Genomic DNA, 7,422 nt, shown 5'->3' with positions numbered 1-7,422 from the left:
AATCTTCATTGGCCAGATGCTTGGTTTTCAGAGCAGCATGTCCCAGAGAGTGCAGGTCATTCTGACATCCCAGCATTTTCTCATGCCAGGCAGAGCTGCAAGCAGGGGCAAGTCGCTGCTCATGATTAAGTTTTCCTGCTGTCTTCCCATTTCCATGTATATTATGTGCAGAAATGCATTATTTTAATTTGTACCCAAACCTCCCTTCCCCCTTCACACCTATATCCCAAACATGTATCTCTAAGGTCTAGGAGGCTGGCAGCATGGTGACCTCAAATGCATAGCATTACAACTAATTTTAAGAAAAAAATCCAGAAAACAAAAGCAAAAAAAGGCTGCCTTTGTCTATTGCTACTCTTTGGGGTTGGATTGAGCTGTAATAAAATGAGGAATAATCAGCTTTCAGACTGTCTCTTTCCTTCTCAGACCTACTGAACATAAGTTACAGTAAACTAAGGTCAATTATTATTAAAGAAAGAAATTTTTTTTTTTTTTTTTTTTTTTTTTGAGACGGAGTTTCGCTCTTGTTACCCAGGCTGGAGTGCAATGGCGCGATCTTGGCTCACCGCAACCTCCGCCTCTTGGGTTCAGGCAATTCTCCTGCCTCAGCCTCCTGAGTAGCTGGGATTACAGGCACGCGCCACCATGCCCAGCTAATTTTTTGTAGTTTTAGTAGAGACGGGGTTTCACCATGTTGACCAGGATGGTCTCGATCTCTTGACTTCGTGATCCACCCGCCTCGGCCTCCCAAAGTGCTGGGATTACAGGCTTGAGCCACCGTGCCCGGCTAAAGAAAGAAATTTTTAAATATTTAGTGTTGCCTAAGAGTCCAGCGTTTATAAGTCTACGGTCATGTAAGAAACGTCCTAGTCCCTCACATTCACTCACCACTCACTGACACCCAGAGAGACTTTTGGTCCTACCACCTCCATTCATGGCAAGTGTCCTAACCAGGTATATCATTTTAAATCTTTTATACTGTATTTTTGTTGTACCTTTTCTATGTTTAACTACACAAATACTTGCCATTGTGTTACCATCGCCTACAGTATTCCGTACAGTCACATGTTATGCAGATTTGTTAAGTAGGAGCCATAGGCTATACCATGCAGCCTCGGTTTGTGGTAGGCTATACCATCTACATTTGTGTGAGAGTACTCTATGATGCTTTCATAATGATGAAATCACCTAACGAAGCATTTCTCATAATGGATCCTCATTGTTAAGTGGCACATGATCATGCTTATGTCTCAGTGTTGCTGGGTGAACTCAAGAAGCAAATAACTGTCAGGCATGTGGCATGGTGGCAGACACTGTATAGGCAGGCTCTGAATAATGGCCACTGTGGTTGGATAGCTGTCCCCATGGCTCCAATGTGAGCTATGTTAATTATTTCTTTGGCTCTTGATTGCTTTGTCCATAAATGAGAGGGGAAAGAGCTAGGCTTTGCACTTCAGCTGTACTCTCCCCTCCATTCCCTATGTGTATCTCATTTCTTCTCACCATTGGGACTTTGTGCTCATAGGTAGGGGATGGTATTAGTTGGGATTAAATTAGCATATTTAGGATTAAATTCAGCTGCATAGAAAGAAAAATCTTTAAAGAAAAAAGGAACCACCAACATGTAAAATGATATAGGAGTTAATTTCTCTCTAAGTAGGCGGTCCAGAACTGATCGACCAGTTTCAAAGCAATCAAGGACCCAAGCTCCTTCTTATCTTGTTGTTGCATTGTTCTCAACACACAGTTTCTACCTTGTGGCTAATATGGCTAGTCAGTTTCGGCAATCATGTCTAGGTTCAGCTAGCAGAAAGTTGAAAAGCCAAGTCAAAAGGCACTTTGGCTCCTTTTAAAGACACTTCCTGGAAGCTGCATGCAGATTTCCACCTGTATCTGATTGGTCAGAATTTAATCACATGGGCTCACTCCCTGCAAAGAAGGCTGGGAAATATCATTTTCATTCTGAACAACCATATATACAACTAAGATTTGTTGGAAATGTGTGAAAAGTTTAGTTAAAACTGAAATATGTTAAAAATCCTCTAGTACTATAGAGGAAGCAATAGGTACACCAGATATTGAGGAAGGCTAGCAGTCTCTGATACAGTATCCTCTTACCTTCCCCTCCTTCTCCTAGTAAACTCCCATTCATGAATTAGGTGAATGATTACTTTCACAAGAAAGAATTGTTTCCTTCCTAAAAGCCTATTCATTTCCTTTACAATACTGAATTCAAGTTGTAATTACACATTTTAGTGTGATTATTTGATTAGTCCCTCTCTTTCTTCCTAAAGTCTAAACACAGTGAGAACAAGGATATTGTCTGATTTTATATACTCACTTATCCCAGTGCGTAGCATAGAATCTAAAATGTAGTAAACGCTCACTTAATAATGGAGTGAAAAAATGATGCATTGTAAGGACCCTACTGGCTCTCACTTACCATGGCCCTATGCTGTTTCTTACATTAGTTAGAGTGCCTCAATTAGCACCTCTCTAAGTTAGCACTTGAATTTCTTCTTCACAGTTACATACAGCCTCCCACAGAACTCACAGCTCATCAAAACTTACTATAAAGCTACGGTAATCAAGACAGTGTGATATTGGTATACAGACAAACGGATCTACAGAACAGAATAGAGAATACAGAAATAGACCCATGCATATGTAGAATCTAAACAACTGACTTTTTAAAAAAAGTGCAAATGCCTTTCAGTGGAGAGAGAAGAGTCTTCTCAACAAATAGTGCTGGAACAATTGAGTATCAGTAAAATGAACTGAACATAAATTCAGTGGAGAGAGAAGCGTCTTCTCAATAAATGGTGCAATTATCAATAAAATGAATTGGACATGTTGGAAAAGATTGAACATGAATAAAACTGGGCAATAAAAAGGGACAATAAAAAGAAATAAAGTTAGTCATCAATTAAAGTGAACTTTGTACATCAAAAATGAATAAATAAATTTTGAACCATACCTTATATCATGTGAAAACAAATTAACTTTAAATGGATCATTGACCTTCCTTCCTTCTTTCCTTCCTTCTTTCCCTCCTTCTCTTTCTCTCTCTCTCTTTCTCCCTTTTTCTTTCTTCTTTCTCTTTCTTTTTTCTCTCTCTCCCTCCTTCTCTTCCTTTCTTTCTTGGTCTTGTTCTTTCTTTCTTTTTTCTCTCTTTCACCCTCCTTCCCTCCCTCCCTCTCTCTCTTCTTTTCTTTTCTTTCTTTCTCTCTCTTTCTTTCTTTCTTTCTTTCTTCTTTCTTTCTTTCTTTCTTTCTTTCTTTCTTTCTTTCTTTCTTTTTCTTTCCTCTTTCTTTCTTTCTTTCTTTCTTTCTTTCTTTCTTTCTTTCTTTCCTTGCTTGTCTCACTCTGTCACCCAGGCTGGAATGCAGTGGCATGACAAAGGCTCCCTGCAGCTTTGACACCCTGGACCCAAGCGATCCTCCCACATCAGCCTCCTGAGTAGCTGGAACTACAGGCATGTGTCACCATGTCCAGCTATTTAAAAAAAAAATTATAGAGATGGGGTCTCATTATGTTTCCCAGGCTGATCTCAAACTCCTAGGCTCAAGCAATTCTCCCATCTTGGCCTCCAAAGTGTTGGGATCACAGGCATGAGCCACCGTGCTTGGCCTCAGTTTCTTAAAAATTTAAATACTTAGCTACCACATGATCCAACCATTTTACTCCTAGGTATTTACTGAAAGGAAATGATACCATATGCTCTACAAGGCTTTTGCATGAATGTCTACAGCAACTTTATTTTGTTTTTTAATTTTAATTTCTTTGTTTTTTAATCATCCAGCCAAAAAGATCAAGCAACTTTATTTGTAATAGCCCAAAGCTGAAAACAACATAAATGTCCTTGAACTATGATATATTCATACAATGGAATACCACTCAACAATAAAAAGGAAAGAATAATTGATGCACATTACAACATACCTACATTATGTGGAGTGAAATTTCAAACAAAAAAAGAGTACTAAATTATTTTATGCGTCTAAAATTGTAGAAATTACAAACTAATTTATGGTGACAGCTGATCATGATTGCCTGAAAACCATCAGGAAGAGGGGAAGGGGCAGAGAGGAAGAAAGGATAAAATATGATGGAGCATGAGAAAGCTTTTGAGAGTGATGGATCTGTTCATTATCTTGATTGTAGTGATGATTTTCCAGATGTACACATATGGCAAGACTTAACATATTGCACATATGTGCGATTGTTAATATGTGCAATTTAATGTATGCCAACTATACCTCAAAAGGTTCTAAAAAGACATTTCTTAAAACATAAAAGATTAAAGAAGAATTGCTGTGGAGAGTGTATATATATATATATATATATACACACACATAGCTGAATTTGATATGCTAGTATATATATAATATATATAATAAATATGTGTGTATATACATATATATACATATATTTAAAAAATAAAGACCAAGTTATAAGCCTAACTTGCATAGAAAGTATCCTAGGAATATGTTTCTAATTAACATTAGAAAATTTAGGTATGTTTGGCCAGGCATGGTGGCTCACATCTGTAGTCTCAGCATTTTGTGAGGCCAAGCCTGGTGGATCACTTGAGATCAGGAGTTCAAGATCAGATCAGCCTGGCCAACATGGTGAAACCCTGTCTTTACTAAAAATATGAAATATTAGCCAGGTCTCGTGATGTGTGCCTGTAGTCCTAGCTACTTGAAAGGCTACTTGAACCTGGGAGGCAGAGGTTGCAGCGAGCTGAGACTGTTCCACTGCACTCCAGCCTGGACGACAGAATGAGACTCTGTCTCAAACAAAAANAAAAAAAAAAAAAAAAAAAAAGAAAAAAGAAAAGAAAAGAAAATCTAGGTATGTGATTCAACACAGTAGTAGATTTTAAAATGACAATCATATTATCATCTTAGTATATGTAAAATAAAATATTCAATAAATGTACCACCCAACAAATCAGTAATATAAAGGAATTCCCTCACCCAATAACTTTAATAAATTTTATACCTAATGTAGAAACATTACAAGCTTCCCTTTAAACTCAGAAATGATATAATTATCGTCCCTATCGCTGTTTCATGTGTCTATTCAACATTGCACAGGTGATTCTAGCCAATGAAATAAGACAAGAAAAATAAAAGAGACATAAAGCTTGAAAGAGAACAAATAGTATTGATAAAGATACAATTTTCCAAGTAGAAAATTCTTAAAGACTCTACATAAAACCTATTCAAATTATTAACATAATTTTTAAAGTTGATTAGTTGGGTATAAATTGCATGTTGGGCCAGAGTCAGGCAGCCAGGGCTACAAGGGACTGTAATAAATAAATCTAGTTAACTTCCCTGCCACTAAGTAAAATAACAATAACTACTACTTATTAACAGTCTGCTATACCACAAATTCTATACTTTTTTAAAAAAGTGAATTACACTTTATTAATCATAATATCATCTACCTATAATTGAAAAAGCAGGTTGGAATATATGTGCAAGACAGTATTTATATAGCCTATCTATAGTGCCTGGAGCTCCTGCAAATATGCATAAGTTGAAGTAACCCCACTACCCCTAGATGTCTGCAACTAATAGGTTGGGATCCATTACCACAGAGAATTATAGCCTTTGCAGTTAGTTAGGCTAAACATTATTTTCTTAAATATTTTTTTCCTGTTTATGCATGTGCCTTCTTTCCTTGTATCCAGTAGTGGGGAAACAAGAGCTTTCTTTAGACTTAGGGAAGTCACACTATTTACCTCTTAGAAGAAGTATGTGATGGGTAGCAAATGCCTTGGGTGTGGAAATTCAGAGTCTTTAGATCATAGATATTGTTTTTCATGTTTGCAACTAATTTTTGTGGCTGATACTGTTACTGTCTACATATTATAGTTAAGAAAATTGAGGCAAAAGAAAATATTCATAAGTCAACTTGCTCAGGATCACACAGCTAGTAAGAGACAGAGTTCAGATTTCATCCAGGTCTGTCTGATCTTACAGTCCAAGCTCTTTCATCCTGCTAGATTACATCACTCCAAAAAAATGAAGAGTTACACTATTTTAAAAATATCTTCAGATGACCACATTAAACAAAGAGAACAGTCAAGCAGGTAGTTCAAACTGGCAGATAATAAAACATCAGTGGCTTTGAAGTCAGACAAATTTTGAATCCCTGCTCTGCCATTTCTACCTGTATGACCAGCAAGCTTCTTAGTCACCCTGACCCCGTTACTTTATTTATTAAAAAGATAATAATAAAACACCACTTTTACAGAGTTGTCCTGAACATTATTTAGTCATTAATTTATTCAACATATACGGATTGGGCAACTGCTGTGTGACAAGTATTGTAGTGCTTGAGAGTCACAGAACAGACAAAAATTCTACTTCCATGGGCCTGTGAGCAATAACAACTCAGTAGCAATAATCACACCTGGAGCCCAGATCTTGGTTCCTAATACCATTCTCTAATACAGGACTCTTTGGAGAAATGGCTGTTTCTGGGCTTTGGGCACAGAATATACAAGATGTGCTTTTAGCATCTTATAGTGTCAGAAAGTAGAAAAGTCCTCAAGGAACAAAACCATGGGGGTGTATCAATAACATAGGTGCCAACCAGAAAAAGATTACAATAGCCAAAACCGAGTAACAAGATAAATAACAGTATTGGGTTACAATGTACGGTATAAAAAAATAAATATTCATGAGTCCATATTGATATAAAAATGATTGCATAATAATTGAATAGGGACACTGCTCAAATAAATCAGAAATGTTACGAACAAGTGAAGAAACATTCCATGCTCATAGATAGAAAGCACCAATATGTTAAAATGGCCATATTGCCCAAAGCAATGTATAGATTCAATGCTATTCCTATTAGGCTATCCACTACTTTCTTCACAGGAGTTAGAAAAAACTATTTTAAAATTTATATGGAAACAAAAAAGAGCCTGAATAACCAAAGCAATCCTAAATAAAAAGAACAAAGCTGACTTCAAACTATACTACAAAGCTACAGTAACCAAAACAGCATGGTACTGGTATAAAAACAGATACATACACCAATGGAACAGCACAGAGAGCCCATAAATAAAGCTGTGCATCTACAACCATCAACAAAGTTGAAAGAAACAAGCAATGGGAAAAGGTCTCCGTATTCAATAAGTGGTGCTGGGATAACTCACTAGCCATATGTAGAAGATTGAAACTGAACCCCCTTCTTACACCATAAATAAAAAGCAACTCAAGATGGCTTAAAAACTTAAATGTAAAACATAAAACTATAAAAGCTCTGGAAGATAACTTAGGAAATATCATTCTGAACATAGACCCTGACAAAGATTTCATGACAAAGATGCCAAAAGCAATTGACAAAAATTGAAATATTGGACCTAATTAAAGAGCCTCTACACAGCAAAAAAAA

This window comes from Cebus imitator, unplaced genomic scaffold (genome assembly GCF_001604975.1).
Source record: "Cebus imitator isolate Cc_AM_T3 unplaced genomic scaffold, Cebus_imitator-1.0 Scaffold229, whole genome shotgun sequence".
Taxonomy (NCBI): Eukaryota; Metazoa; Chordata; class Mammalia; order Primates; family Cebidae; genus Cebus; species Cebus imitator.
The sequence above is the reverse complement of the archived record's forward strand: the minus strand, read 5'-3'. Positions refer to the sequence as shown.